This window comes from Pinus tabuliformis, chromosome 3_2, assembly GCF_031772625.1.
Source record: "Pinus tabuliformis cultivar Carrire ecotype Pingquan chromosome 3_2, CPIR1, whole genome shotgun sequence".
NCBI lineage: Eukaryota > Viridiplantae > Streptophyta > Pinopsida > Pinales > Pinaceae > Pinus > Pinus tabuliformis.
The window spans coordinates 1,149,420,196-1,149,434,318 of NC_142302.1; positions in this window are offsets into that span (position 1 = coordinate 1,149,420,196).

Genomic DNA, 14,123 nt, shown 5'->3' on the forward strand with positions numbered 1-14,123 from the left:
TGGCATCTTGAATGGGATTGGTGGTGATTCCGCCATTAGTGCCTTTTCCTTAGCGTTGGGGATATTAAATTGGCTTTTATCCTTTCTTGTGGGTGGTTTTTGGCTTCTCGGAGAAGGCTAAGGGTTCGACTCACTACAACTGAGGTGACCAGTGAGCTTAGTAGTGGGTGGTCGGGTATTCGAGCTTTTGGCTCTCTTCTAGCTCTTCAGGGTTGTTGGTTTTATCCCTTGAGTATCCATATAGGTCTCTTGTGGTGGGGAGGGGGCAGCTCACAAGGTGTCTAGTTAGATTTTCGTCTGCGAGGTGTTGGTGTCTGTAATTTGCCGGCTAATAATATCCTTTCCAGTATGGTTTCTTTTGCATCTGATAGTTACCATAGTCGGAGCTAATTGTCTCCTCATAATTTTAGGGCCTTAGCATCTGGTAGTTACCATTGTCAGACTGGCTATTGCTCTTACTATGGGGTTGGGAGGCTGCCCTAGAGTTATAATTTGGGTGTGGGATAACTTATGTGTGCTTGTTTCATCTTTTCGTGGAGAAGGCAGTACTATTGCGATGCGTCCAAAGCACGCAACACTCGCTCCCCCCCTCCGCCCCTCCCTCCGACCAAATAAATTTCTGCCAAGCCAGGAAGGCGGGGCTCTTATTTGTAGGTGGCAATGGCAGCGAACACATCTCCATCCATAAGTCAAGGCAATTGCACTGCTGGAAGAGTGGGTCGGGAAACTTCTAGGGGTTGTGGTGGATGTGGTGGTTCAATGGCTAGTTGTGTTGGTTGTGGTGGTACTTTGGCCGGTCGTGGAGGGAGCAACCTACGGACTCCAAAGTGGGGTGGGGGGTCGTAGTGAAGGGGAACTGGCAGCTAAGAGACAACGCGTCAGATTCGGCATGGAGGCATGTCAGAACAACATTGTTTTCTGGATACCTATTGGGATTTGATTCAATCTCCATTGGCATGTTTGGAAACTTTGGAGAGGGTGCGACAGGAAAATCATACCACACTCATTACCACTTTAAACAAGATGCATTACTTCCAGTGTTATGTTTTGGAATGGATCGTGGTGGTCTGGTGTGGCCAAAATTTGATATCAGAGAAGGTGGAGAAGATGGAGTCATGGATGGCACACTTTGAGGAGCATGTACAATGTTTCTTCCACCCTCCTCCTCATCTAGGGACTGCTCCGGACAATCCTGCCTCAATTACTTCATATGACTAATCATGGTTACCTATGTTTTACTTGTTTTACATGTTTTCTGGTGCTTTTGGCCTCCTAAGTTGTGGATTGTGTCTCTAGCCGTGCTTTTGTTTCTTTGTCATATGTTGATCACAATAGTCAACAAACCTGGTCGGGGTGAGACTGCCTACATTTTGAAATTGATGTACTCATTTTTTACTAAATGAATAGAACTTTGACTTACAAAAAAAAATATAATTGAACAAATAATGAATCACCAAATTCAATCATTTAAAAGACACCAAGAGGTCTCAATACATAAGTACAAGAGTTAGGCCAGAAATTCAGACAAGTGGTTATAAACCACTGATTTCCAAATACAGATAAAAAAAAAATATAGACTCAACTCGTGCACAGGTCCACACCTGTGTGACAAAAATGAAGAGAGTTACATTTGGCTATATCCAGATAATCCAATCAAGCAATTCATTGTTGTTACCTACCAAGTTGAAAAACAAACCCATCAGTTAATATAGTGCCTAGAAAGGAATATGGGTAGTAGAAACAATAAGCACACATGTTAAACAATATGAGTATACCTTGTAGTGTGAAGTTGCCAAAAAAAGTAAAAAAGTATCTTTGCATAAACAAAGATTATGCAGGGTCAATTATTATAAAATATTATAAGGGTTTTAAAAAACATATAGTATTCAAACGAAAAAATTGTTATTTTTTTATGGTTGGGTAGCATTGGATAGGGGTTCTAGTCTTGATTTTGGTTAGAGAGGCATAGGAACACTAGATCTCTAGAACCTATAAAAAGTTTAATGAGAAAACACCTAGAGATGAGACAATTAAGTTAATTAGTCAGTAATAAATTTTTTCCTAAGTTACCCTAAGTCTAACTTAGGAAAATGATTAATTAACAAGAGTTAATTGAGAAAGGTGATATTTCTATAGAAACTCAAATAGATCGACTTAGAGATGATCTTAACCGTTGATGAGAATTTAATCATGGTCGTTGGTGATACAACATGAGATTATAAGAGAAGGTCGATGGGGTTGGAGCAAAACACATTTGAGAGTGAGTTTCCTTGGGAAATCAATTTTCTAGAGAGCAACATTCAGTCGAAAGAATTCGACCCAGAAGGAAGCAGGAGCAAGAGGGAGATTGATATCAGAGTTATGGAGGAGGATTCTAGATCCATAAGAGTCAATTGAGAGAGGGACGAGTGTTCCTCAGGAAGTTGCATAAGGGGTCTTCAGAGGAGAGTTCAATTCAACCAGAGTAGGAGTCAATTCAATTGCTGGGGGCCGAGATAATTTCTAGGAGGCCAAGCGAGTCACTTCCAGGGGTAGAGACAGGCAGTAGGAATCAACATGTTCCAAAGGCAGTGTGAATTAGCCTGTGCAAAGGCAACACAAAGGTTCACGAATGAGCTTTTCGTGTAGCTCAGTTTGGCCATATTTCATAGAAAAATCAATTGTGGCGCTGAGGTATTGACCTCACAAATATTTTGCCAATATTTCTCTCAAATTGGATTGCTAGATTAAGCATCCAAATTGTACTCAAAAAAAAATTTGCTGCATAATAATAAAACCCTCATCTACTGCACTAGTTTCCCCCATTGGGTTTTTCCGAGGACAATTTTCTAAAAATAACGGTGTCATATATTTGTGTGTGTGCTTTATATTTCTCAATTTCCAACATTTTTATTTTCCACTATATTTTATTGTGAATAAATTGTCGTGTGACTAATATTTTGTCGTAACAAAATAAACTTCATAATTAATCCAGTTAAAAGAATTAGTTCTAGTTGCTGCATTTCAAAGAAAATTTCACAAATTTTCTCATAGATAACCACAAAAGTTACTAGAAAACCTTCAATAGTAAAGATTAGAAGAGTCTCAACCAAATTGGCATTTTGCCAAGTCCAAATCTGGAAAACGATGAAAATCTTAAATCTTAAGAATACCCACAAGCGTTGTGCACAAAGATGTAGAAGTGAGACAAAAACCCTTGATTCTACAAAAGGAAGTAGATGAACACCTAAATAATATGGAGTTCTTCCATTGCATCAAACCCTAAGAGGTAATCTGAGCCACGTACAAAATGGAGAATAAAAAGTACATAGTTTGTTCATCGAAATTTTAAATCTCGGTCAAGGAAACTTTCCCAGTGAAATCTCTCAGAAATAAAAAGAAATCCCTGGCTAGTGAAGCCTTTGCATCACAAATGAGGGAATCCATAGGTTGGTATAGCCGGAGAGGATCAACCATCTGTTGGTGAGAATTCCCTGCAAAAATTTCCACGGAGAAGTTAGTGGATATGAAAAGATCTTGAGAAATTTAAAAGAAAAAGCTGAGAAATTTTAACAAACCTTACAATAGTCCTGGAGAATGGACGGCTACATAGGAACAAATAGTTTCAATGGAAATTATTTATATAATAGGTGAAAGAAATTATCAAGACCTTTGCCAAATGAGGGGACAAGAATTCACGAGACTTGTTCCATTTCTCCCTTACACAGAACCATAGCAGCAACAAGAACAATTAATAAAAAATTAATTCCAAACCAAACCCTTACCCTAATTGGTTAGATGAGTTTATATATTTTTAATAAAAAATTATTCATATTGGGTTATATAAAAATAAGTTTAGTAATAAAATTAATTAATTAATTAATTAGAATAAACATAATATACTATATTATTATAAGTTATTTATTCTTTTTATTAGTATAGATAATGAGGGTAATCAAAATATTTTTAAATTAGATTTATTTAGGTTAATATGAATTAAAAATGATTAATTTTGGAAAACTAATAAATATTTTGATTCTAGTTCCTAAGTTAAAAATATTTTTAAATTAGATTTATTTAGGTTCATATGAATTAAAAATGATTATATCTAACAAATTAATTAATGAATTAACTAACTCTTGGACCAGTGAAATATAGTTGTTGCCTTGTCCCTGTGGTCAATTATAGTTGTTTCTTTCTAACCGTTTGAATGATCTCTCTATTTAAGCTATGCCTAGATCTGGTTCTTCATCTTGTCCTAACGATGAACCACACTTGTTGGTTCGAAACACGTTGACAAATGAATTTTGATGTGATTATCGCCGAAAACCTTGTCTCAAAGCAAGCATGTCAGAGGACAAATGAATGGAGTGAGGAAAATGAATTCGAAGGGGCTAGTCTACCACATTTCCCCAAACCCTAAACCACTCTAGCTATTGGATCTAGTAGTTTGATCTCCATCGCTCGAATTGGGGAACCACATTATGATCATCTACCATTGGTACCACAGAGTTGCACCATATGGCCACTTGGGAAGTTGTGGCACACATAAATCACAAGATTGAGATATGTTTGACTATGCTCGATAGGTTGTATGGACAATAATAAATAATACATATGCTATGCATATATTTGACTAAACGAATACTCCTTAGCCATCTATTTTAGTTTACAAGGTTTTGATTTGTTAATTTATTGTGCGTGTGCAGTTGGAGGATAGGTGAATAGTGGTCGAATTAAAAGACAACAAATATATAGCCTACCAATGTGCATTAAATGAGTGGGGGTTGTATATGCCCACCATTGGGTAACTGGCTTGCCAAAATCTAATAGTGGGCATATACAACTCCCGCTCATTTAATGCTCAATGGCAAGCCAATTATTTTCAGTGGAATTAAAATGCATCAAATTGTATCAATGACCTTAATAGTCTATTGTAAGTAAGTACTATTGGCATTATTGTATATCTTCAAACAAAATCGCGCGACAAAATACCCAACAAGCATATGGATAACTTTGGTCATATTTGTAGTGAGAAAATAATCACACATTAATACCAAAACCAAAAATCAGCATCCTCGCAGCAATGGTGACACTGCATTTAATTAAAGTAATAATAGAACTGAATATTTGTTGATAAGCAACAAAAAATTCATAAATATTTGAGTGTACACATGTAATCATTACACAATAAAAATGAAACCAATCATATTTAAAAATAAATAGATTAAGCGTTCTTCACTTCTTTATTTATAATATTTTTATTATAATGAATTACACAATTTTATTATTATTATCTCTTTTTGGTAGGCTAATTTAGGCTAATTTAAAGGGATTGGAACCATTATTTCAAGGTGTCTCATATTTATAGAATAAGTCATTACAACAATTAAACTTTACCCAATAACTAAAAACTCTTATCTTTTCACAATTTAATCTAATTTTTTTAGATATTATTGAAATCATTATTAATTCAACTTTTTATTTTTAATAAGACAAGTGAAACCCATTGAAAGAAATGTAGATTCAACATTTTCTTTTTAATAAGGCAAATGAAGCCCATTGAAAGAAATTTACTAGACTTCTAAAATTCTCAACAAAATATTGCTTCCAATACTTACTAAAATAAAATTATAGTTCACTACTTATATTTTATCATCTTTTTTGTTTTTCTTTTAACATGTTATTATTTTTGCATGACTTTGTTAATACAAATAGACTCCCTTCTTAATTATAATCTTTGTTAAGGACTTGATTCATTAATTCTAGTTATATGATGTATGAGTTCTTTTACTTTCAAAGGAATTACTGGACAAAAAAAACTACAAAACACTTTCAATTATTAATAAATGAGTCAAAGTTCCAGATTCACTATTCAACTTGAATGTTTGTTTCTATTGATTCATTAATACATTATAAAAGTAGCTTAAGAAAGTTTGTTTCTATTGGTTCATTAATACATTAATACATTTAATGTTTGTTTCTATTGGTTCATTAACACAGTATCACACATTGAAAAGTAGCTTGAGAAAGTTTAATTGTCCACAAAATCTAAACATGATCAATTGGAAAAGCTTGTAAATAAATGTTAAGGGATGTCATGGCTCTGACTGTGTTAAAAATTTTCAATGAATAAAAAATGATGCCTAGTTTTAACATGTTTGAACGGATAAGAAAATTATCTTTGCTTTTAAATACCGAATTATTCTGAGCTGATATGTCTCGCTTAATAGCGTGACCATATTAACATATGTTTATTGTATGGAAAATCTATAATCTATTAAGCAAATAAATTATTTATTCGGCCCGAATTATTCTGAGCTGATATGTCTCGCTTAATAGCGTGACCATATTAACATATGTTTATTGTATGGAAAATCTATAATCTATTAAGCAAATAAATTATTTATTCGGCCCGAATTATTCTGAGCTGATATGTCTCGCTTAATAGCGTGACCATATTAACATATGTTTATTGTATGGAAAATCTATAATCTATTAAGCAAATAAATTATTTATTCGGCAGGTATGCTGTTGCATGGCATCCTTGTTTCATGTTGTTATGGGTGCTCAAAAAAATAGGAAAACAAAAACTTGGTTACATAAAACATAATAGATTGGTTTTTCATAATGCCTTTTTACAATTGGTTCCATAACGCATTTAAATATATTATTATATTACGTAATACTAATGTAAAATTATTCAAATTAAATACCATAAATCCTAGTAACGTATCATTATATTTACTTACCCAAAGAAAAAAAAAGGGAGAAAAAAGGATTAAAAAAAATTTGGTTACATAAAATATAATTTATATTTTACTTTATGCTATAACAATTTATTATATATATAATTTTTTTCAAATCTTAAATTTATAAATTTTTATTTTTATTTTATTTATTTATTTATTTTCCAGACTTTATGTTTCTGTGATTTATGATATATTGTTAATATCTTCTGGAAAAATCACATTGAGAAAATAAGGTCGACGTGTTTCATCATCATTGGGACCAGGATGAGGAGAAAGATTAACTGACCAAAATATATAAATCTCAAAGATGAAATGGTAAATTCTAATGGTTAAAACAAGTGAACAACCAGGAATAACCGAAGCATCTCTGCAGCGCTTGAGAAATGTTAGGTCAATAACCTTTTTTGCCACCTTCAACCTCATTCGCTCAAAAAAGACGAATTTTAATTGCAACATCCATTCCATATAGGGATATAATCTCAGACTTTATGCTTCTGTGATTCTTGATATATTGTTAACATCTTCCGGAAAAATCACATTGAGAAAAGAGGGTTGACGCGTTTCGAACCCAAATTTAGGTTCATCATTAGGACCAGGATGAGGTTCCGTGAGATGTCAACAATATATCATGAGAAAAGAGGGTTGACGCGTTTCGAACCCAAATCTAGGTTCGTCATTGGGACCAGGATGAGGTTCCGTGAGATGTCAACAATATATCATGAATCACAAAAGCATAAAGTCTGAGATTATATCCCTATACAGAAGGGATGTTGCAATTAAAATTCATCTTTTTGAGCGAATGAGGTTGAAGGTGGCAAAAAAGGTTACTGACCTAACTTTCTCAAGCTACAGGGATGCTTCGGTTATTCCTGGTTGTTCACTTGTTTTAACCGTTGGAATTTATTGTTTCATCTTTGAGATATATATATTTCGGTTAGTTAATCTTTCTCCTCATCCTGGTCCTGATGATGAACCTAGATCTGGGTTCGAAACGCGTCGACCCTCTTTTCTCAATGTGATTTTTCCAGAAGATATAAACAAAATTATTATTTTTTTTAATATATAAACAAAAAGTTTTAATATTTGTTTTGGATTAACTTATAGAAAATTCGAAACGCGTCGACCCTCTTTTCTCAATGTGATTTTTCCAGAAGATATAAACAAAATTATTACTTTTTTTAATATATAAACAAAAAGTTTTAATATTTGTTTTGGATTAACTTATAGAAAATTTGAACTAATAATCTGTATCTCATAGAGTATTTTGAAATACACTTCTTTACCATCCCATGGTGCATAGAGTAGATGGTGATAGGGCATTTTGTTAAGGCCCTCTGTTGTGTAAAGGTCACTGGTTCAAAACTCCATTGAAAAAATCCAACCATACTAAGGGCTGATGTGGCCCAATCCATGTGCTATCCTTGGGTAATTGTGGCCTAGGCCGGATCGATCCACAAGTGATTGTGGCCCAAATTGGATGTAATCCCCGAATAACATAGTGCATAATATCTTTGAAAATAACCATTTTATTGTTTTATATTATTCAATTCTTTAACAAGGACATGCTTTAAAGTGGGAGGGACAATGATACGAGATCTAAGATATCCATATCTAAGATAATAGGAAAGTATAATAGGTTGACTTATGATCTAAGATATCCATATCTAAGATAATAGGAAAATATAATAGGTTGACTTATCGACAAAGCAGGCCAGATGTGATCCACAAGTGATTGTGGCCCAAATTAGATGTGATCCCCAAATAATTTTGATGGCTTAAATACCTTTAAGTCATGGCTACTCAAACCGTAGAGTAGACACAATGATCATCTATATCATTTAACAAAAAAAAATATTTACTATCAACTAAAACCCTATAAACTTACATTATATATATATATATATATATATATATATAAAATAAAACAATTTTATATTATAGTTTATTCATCACATGCAGATGCAAAATACACCACACCTACATTGAAATCACAACCACAATATATAAAATTAACCTACATATTATATAAATTATAGTTTCAAATCAAAGTATGGTCACAAAGCATTCCATAAAAGGCAGATCACATGGTATAACATAGAAGGTAGATCACAAGATATAACATAGTGCTTAATATCTTTGAAAATAACGATTTTATTGTTTTATATTATTCAATTCTTTAACAAGGACATGCATTAAAGTGGGGGTTTATAGGAAGGGACAACGATACGAGATCTAAGATATTTATATCTAAGATAATAGGAAGATATAATAGGTTGACTTATCGACAAAGCAGGCCAAATGCGATCCACAAGTGATTGTGGCCCAAATTGGATGTAATCCTCGAATGATTTTAATGACTTAAATACCTTTAAGTCGTGGCTACTCAAACCATAGAGTAGACACAACGATCATCTATATCACTTAACCAAGAAACAATTATTTACTATCAACTAAAACCCTATAAACTTACTATATATATTAACACAATTTTATATTATAATTTATTCACCACATGCAAATGCAAAATACACCACACCTACAATGAAATCACGACCACAATATATAAAATTAACCTACATATTATATAAATTATAGTTTCAAATCAAAGTATGGTCACAAAGCATTCCATAAAAGGTAGATCACATGGTATAACATAGAAGGTAGATCACAAGATATAATATAGTGCATAATATCTTTGAAAATAACCATTTTATTGTTTTATATTATTCAATTCTTTAACAAGGACATGCATTAAAGTGGGGGTTTATGGGAAGGGACAACGATACGAGATCTAAGATATCAATAGGAAGATATAATAGGTTGACTTATTGACAAAGTAGGCAAGATGTTTGGATACGAAAAATATGGAATTCAGAGTAAAGGCACTACCTACTAGGTTTTTGGAAATATCCCTTCCAAGGAAAATATAATCTCTTTTTGTTGAGAATATTATAAAAAAATCTAATATCAGTGATAAGTTTTAAATGAAAATATAATCTTTTCTGGTTGAGAATATTATAAAAAAATTTAATGTCAATGATAAGTTTTAAATGATTTATTTGCGACAGGTATTAGATTATTCATTCGATACAAAAATAATCAAATAAAATTTGATAGGTAAATTATTAGTTACAAGATAATTTATCAATTAAGCATTAAAGTAAGAATTTTGAAGATTGTAAATAATTTTTATTATAACTATAATAATCAAACAAATATTAAAGTTGGTAAAACTATGTGAAAATCTTTTTGGTTCTGAAATTCCAACTTTGACCTATGATCGTAGATTTATGGGGTTTAGATTTTTATTTTCAATGTAAAAGGTATATTTATGTATGATATTAATTTTGACTATCGTTCGTTTGTGTGAGGACTCTAAAATTATTAATATTTCTTTTCTACAATTAATTATTATTATTTCTTTTTTACAACTAAGAATACCAATTCTTAAAATCCTTTATTTTGAGATCTAGATTTTCACTGTGTTAGATTCTAACATTTTTTCTAAAACAAAGTGAAGCAACTTTGCTTGTAATATGTAATGTGAAAAATTTAGGAAAGAGGATTTGAATTCCAGAAAAGCCAATAAAAAATGTATAGTGACAAATGGCCTTTTTGTGGTCTGTAGTATGGAAGTGTTGGAAATATATGCTTCTTTGTTGGGTATGTAGATTAGTTAGGTAGTGAATGGTGTTTTTATTGGGTGCCAAAAATGTTCTATTTTTCTCCCTTACCCATCTCTGTTTCACCGAATTTTGGCCTAAAATGTATAGTTTTTACCTCACATTTTGATGTGGTTTTGAAGACGTGTTACAAACATTATATCTTAAGAAGATGGTAGGCATATTTATATTTTGAAGCCAACATAGTTCAATTTATGTGTTTTTTAAACATTTGTGTTTCTAGACAAACCACTGAACCAAGTTTGCGCAGTGCTCGTACCCAAGAGGCTCCCTGCACTCAGGCTCGTGGTAAGCTCTTCAAGAGGATGAATTGACAACTAGAATTTTCTATGGGATGTTTGGAGAGTTTGTTTGTTTCCCTCCCATTGTTGGCAACAGTAATCCATGGAAGCAGGGTCGGTCTCCAACATTGATGATCCTCACAACCAAATCCAACCCTTCATTGTCTAAGTCCATGGTTATTAGGGTTTATTTTGGCAGAAGTTGAGATCCTAGATCTAACTGTTACTATTGTAAGCTAGGCCAATAACACTTCTTTATATGAAAAATATGTATAAATTGACTATTTCGGCCCTGGGCCAAGTTAGCGAAGCTAGGGAGATGCGGCTGAAAGTTTCCCTCTTCAGCTGGACATATATGTGATGTAACAACTGCTTTACTAATACATTCATCCTCCATGCTAGGTTTTACTTTTCTATGAGTTATTATGCATGATTGATTTGTATTTTTTGCGAGTTAGATTCTTAACTAGGGTGTGTGAGCTAGTCTGGTTGGGCCCACCAACACAACTCCACAACCCTCTTGTTTATTGCCTCTAGATTTATGCATGGTGCGCATCATTAAATATATTAATGTGTGTCGAGATTATTTATTGGTGTGAATGTTTTTGTGTTGTTTTAACAGTATGAATTTATCATTTATGCTCATAATGTTTCTCTAAATATACTTGTCAAACCTGGAGCGTAAGCGAAAGGATGAATCATTGATGAAACACATGATTTCCCTGTCTCAAATCACTCTATATATTGGGTTGTTGGATAAATATCTTTGGTCAAATTTAAATATGATTGATTCAGTCATGTTTCATTAGCTCTCATCGATTTGATTATTGTTCATTGCATGGTTTGTTGGATCTACTTTATTAAGCATTTTAGGTAAATATTTGGGTGTTTTTCTCATTTAACTTCCCACACGATTTGGATCTAGCTCTTGGTGAGAGTGTGGTTTTTTTTCTTCCTAAGTGTGGTCATTTTATTGGCTATCACTAGTTGTATTTCCCTATTATTTGTGATTTGAGCTTACGCAGAGCTAGGGATATTTGTTGTAAATTCTCTGAACCTTGAAGCCATCATGTCTGTTGTCTATGGGAACCCTAGCATCAGTTTCAATGCATTGAATCCCTTGCCTTCACTCATAATCTCTTATTTTACACCATTGCAGATCTGTCTTCTTAATATGGGTATCGATTCTATGTGAAGGTTCCATATATTGATTGCTTTTTCTTTTCTATACTTAAAGGTGTCTCTGTCTGAGATTTCCTTTCCAGGTTATGATTCTTTTGCCTTGAAAAGCTTAGGATTTCAAGTTATGATTTAGTGTAGGAAAGAAAATGAGTACAAACACTTGTGTGAAATAAAGTATTTTACAGAATTTGTTTATAAAATAAGAAATATATTGTGTTTCTTTAGATAATAAATATGCATTTGATATCTTGTACTAGCAATGACTTTTGAGAACATTGTTGTGAGTATTGGTTATCTCATGAGTTTTTTCCAACAACATGATTGGTTAATTTCTTGATTGCATACAATAGCATTGATTTCTTTTCGAATGGGATTTTGAGTACACTGGCATCTACAGGGACTTATTTAAGAAAAGTTTGAGAATTTCTTTGAATCAATGTGATTTATTTGTGGAAATGTTTCTGATCAATGCATTCGATGAATTAGATCACAGCGTTGGATAAGAAATATATGCAAGGGTGAATTTTATTTGAGATACTTTATTTTCTTGGTATGGTTGTAATTTCAAGAATATTGCCTAGACTGAATAGTTAATGGTAGTTTATTTGTTTTTTGGAATAAGTTGCCATCCTTTTGGAATAATGTTATTAAGGAGTGAAACTTCAAGAGGAGACCTTGTTTTAAGATTGAAGGCTTTGAAAATTTTCTTGCATTTTAATTTAAAATAGTAGGATAAGTAGGACAATCAGAGTCTCTGTGGCATAAATAGTGTTGCACCTCAAAGTTTACTGATCCAAATTGACAAGTGAATGTTGAGATAAATACAAGACTAATACTGCAACCCAACAGTTCTGTCAGGAAGGAGTTAGAAAAGGGGATGAACCCTCAGACTTTCATTGTTTATTCCAAGGTGGTGAGGGTATATATATGTTTGTGTGTGTGTAATTCATTGTTTCTATTTTAGCACTTATGTTGTTATTCTTTCACCTTCATACACATCCAACATATGTTATATATATATATATATATATATATATATATATATATATATATATATATATATATATATATATATATATATATATATCTATATCTATATATATATATATATATATATATATATATATATATATATATATATATATATATATATATAATTACTATTATTCTAGCACTTACATTGTCATCCTTTCACTTTCATACACTTCCAACACAATCCAATCTTCTTTCAACATAGAAACACATTTTGTATCTGTATACACATAATGTTCTTTATCTACTATAATATCCTCCATCTTGAACTTCCACATCTCAAAAAAAATTCCATTGAAATTCTCTATCTCCACTCTAGAAATGTTCACCATTCTTTCAATACAAGAATCACCATTGTATAGCTCCCTAGGTTGATCACAACTCTATCATCTGTCCAAAACAAGCCAAACCCTTAACAACAAAGGCATTCCCCAAAGGCCAAAACATCAATTTGATAACAAATTTTATTATTAAACCTTTATAATAATGTAATGAATTTAATACGTAGAAAAGTAAAACAATAACAATAACCTATTACAGAGAGATTTACCCTAGGAACCTAGACCAAGATAATGAGCTTATAATATGGACTCATCAAGCCATTAAATAGAATATATTACATCAAACATCATAGGAAAAATCATGAAATACCAAAACCTTATCGTAAACTATCAATATAAACTCATTAATTATTTGATCAAAGAGTTTATCATCTAGTCAAGTTCAACTAAACTATGAACAATTCCTAAGCAAATTTAACCTAACATTAAACAATTCCTAAACCCCATGAATGAAAAAATTGGTCATCTTTATAACACTACAAAAACCAAGATGATTTCTTTTTAAATATATTAATTATCTTTAAAATATAGTTTATGAATTATATAACATGAAATAATCATTATGGTGTCCTATTAATACACTCCATGGTGTAAAACGCAGTGGGAAAAAATCTAGCCATGCTAAGGGTTGGTGTGGCCTAGGTCAGGTGTGATCCCCGAGTGATTTTGATGGGTCGCGACTACTCAAGCCACAACTTAGTCATGCTAGTCATATAAGGACTCACATAAACTAGGAAACAAAAAGAAACATAAAATTATGATCACAAATTATTTAGTGAAAATGATAAAAAGTATGAAGGAATTATTTTTAACTTGTTTTTGAGTGGGAGTTATTTTTTGACTCATCATCACTGGGTCATAATGATTAGTTGG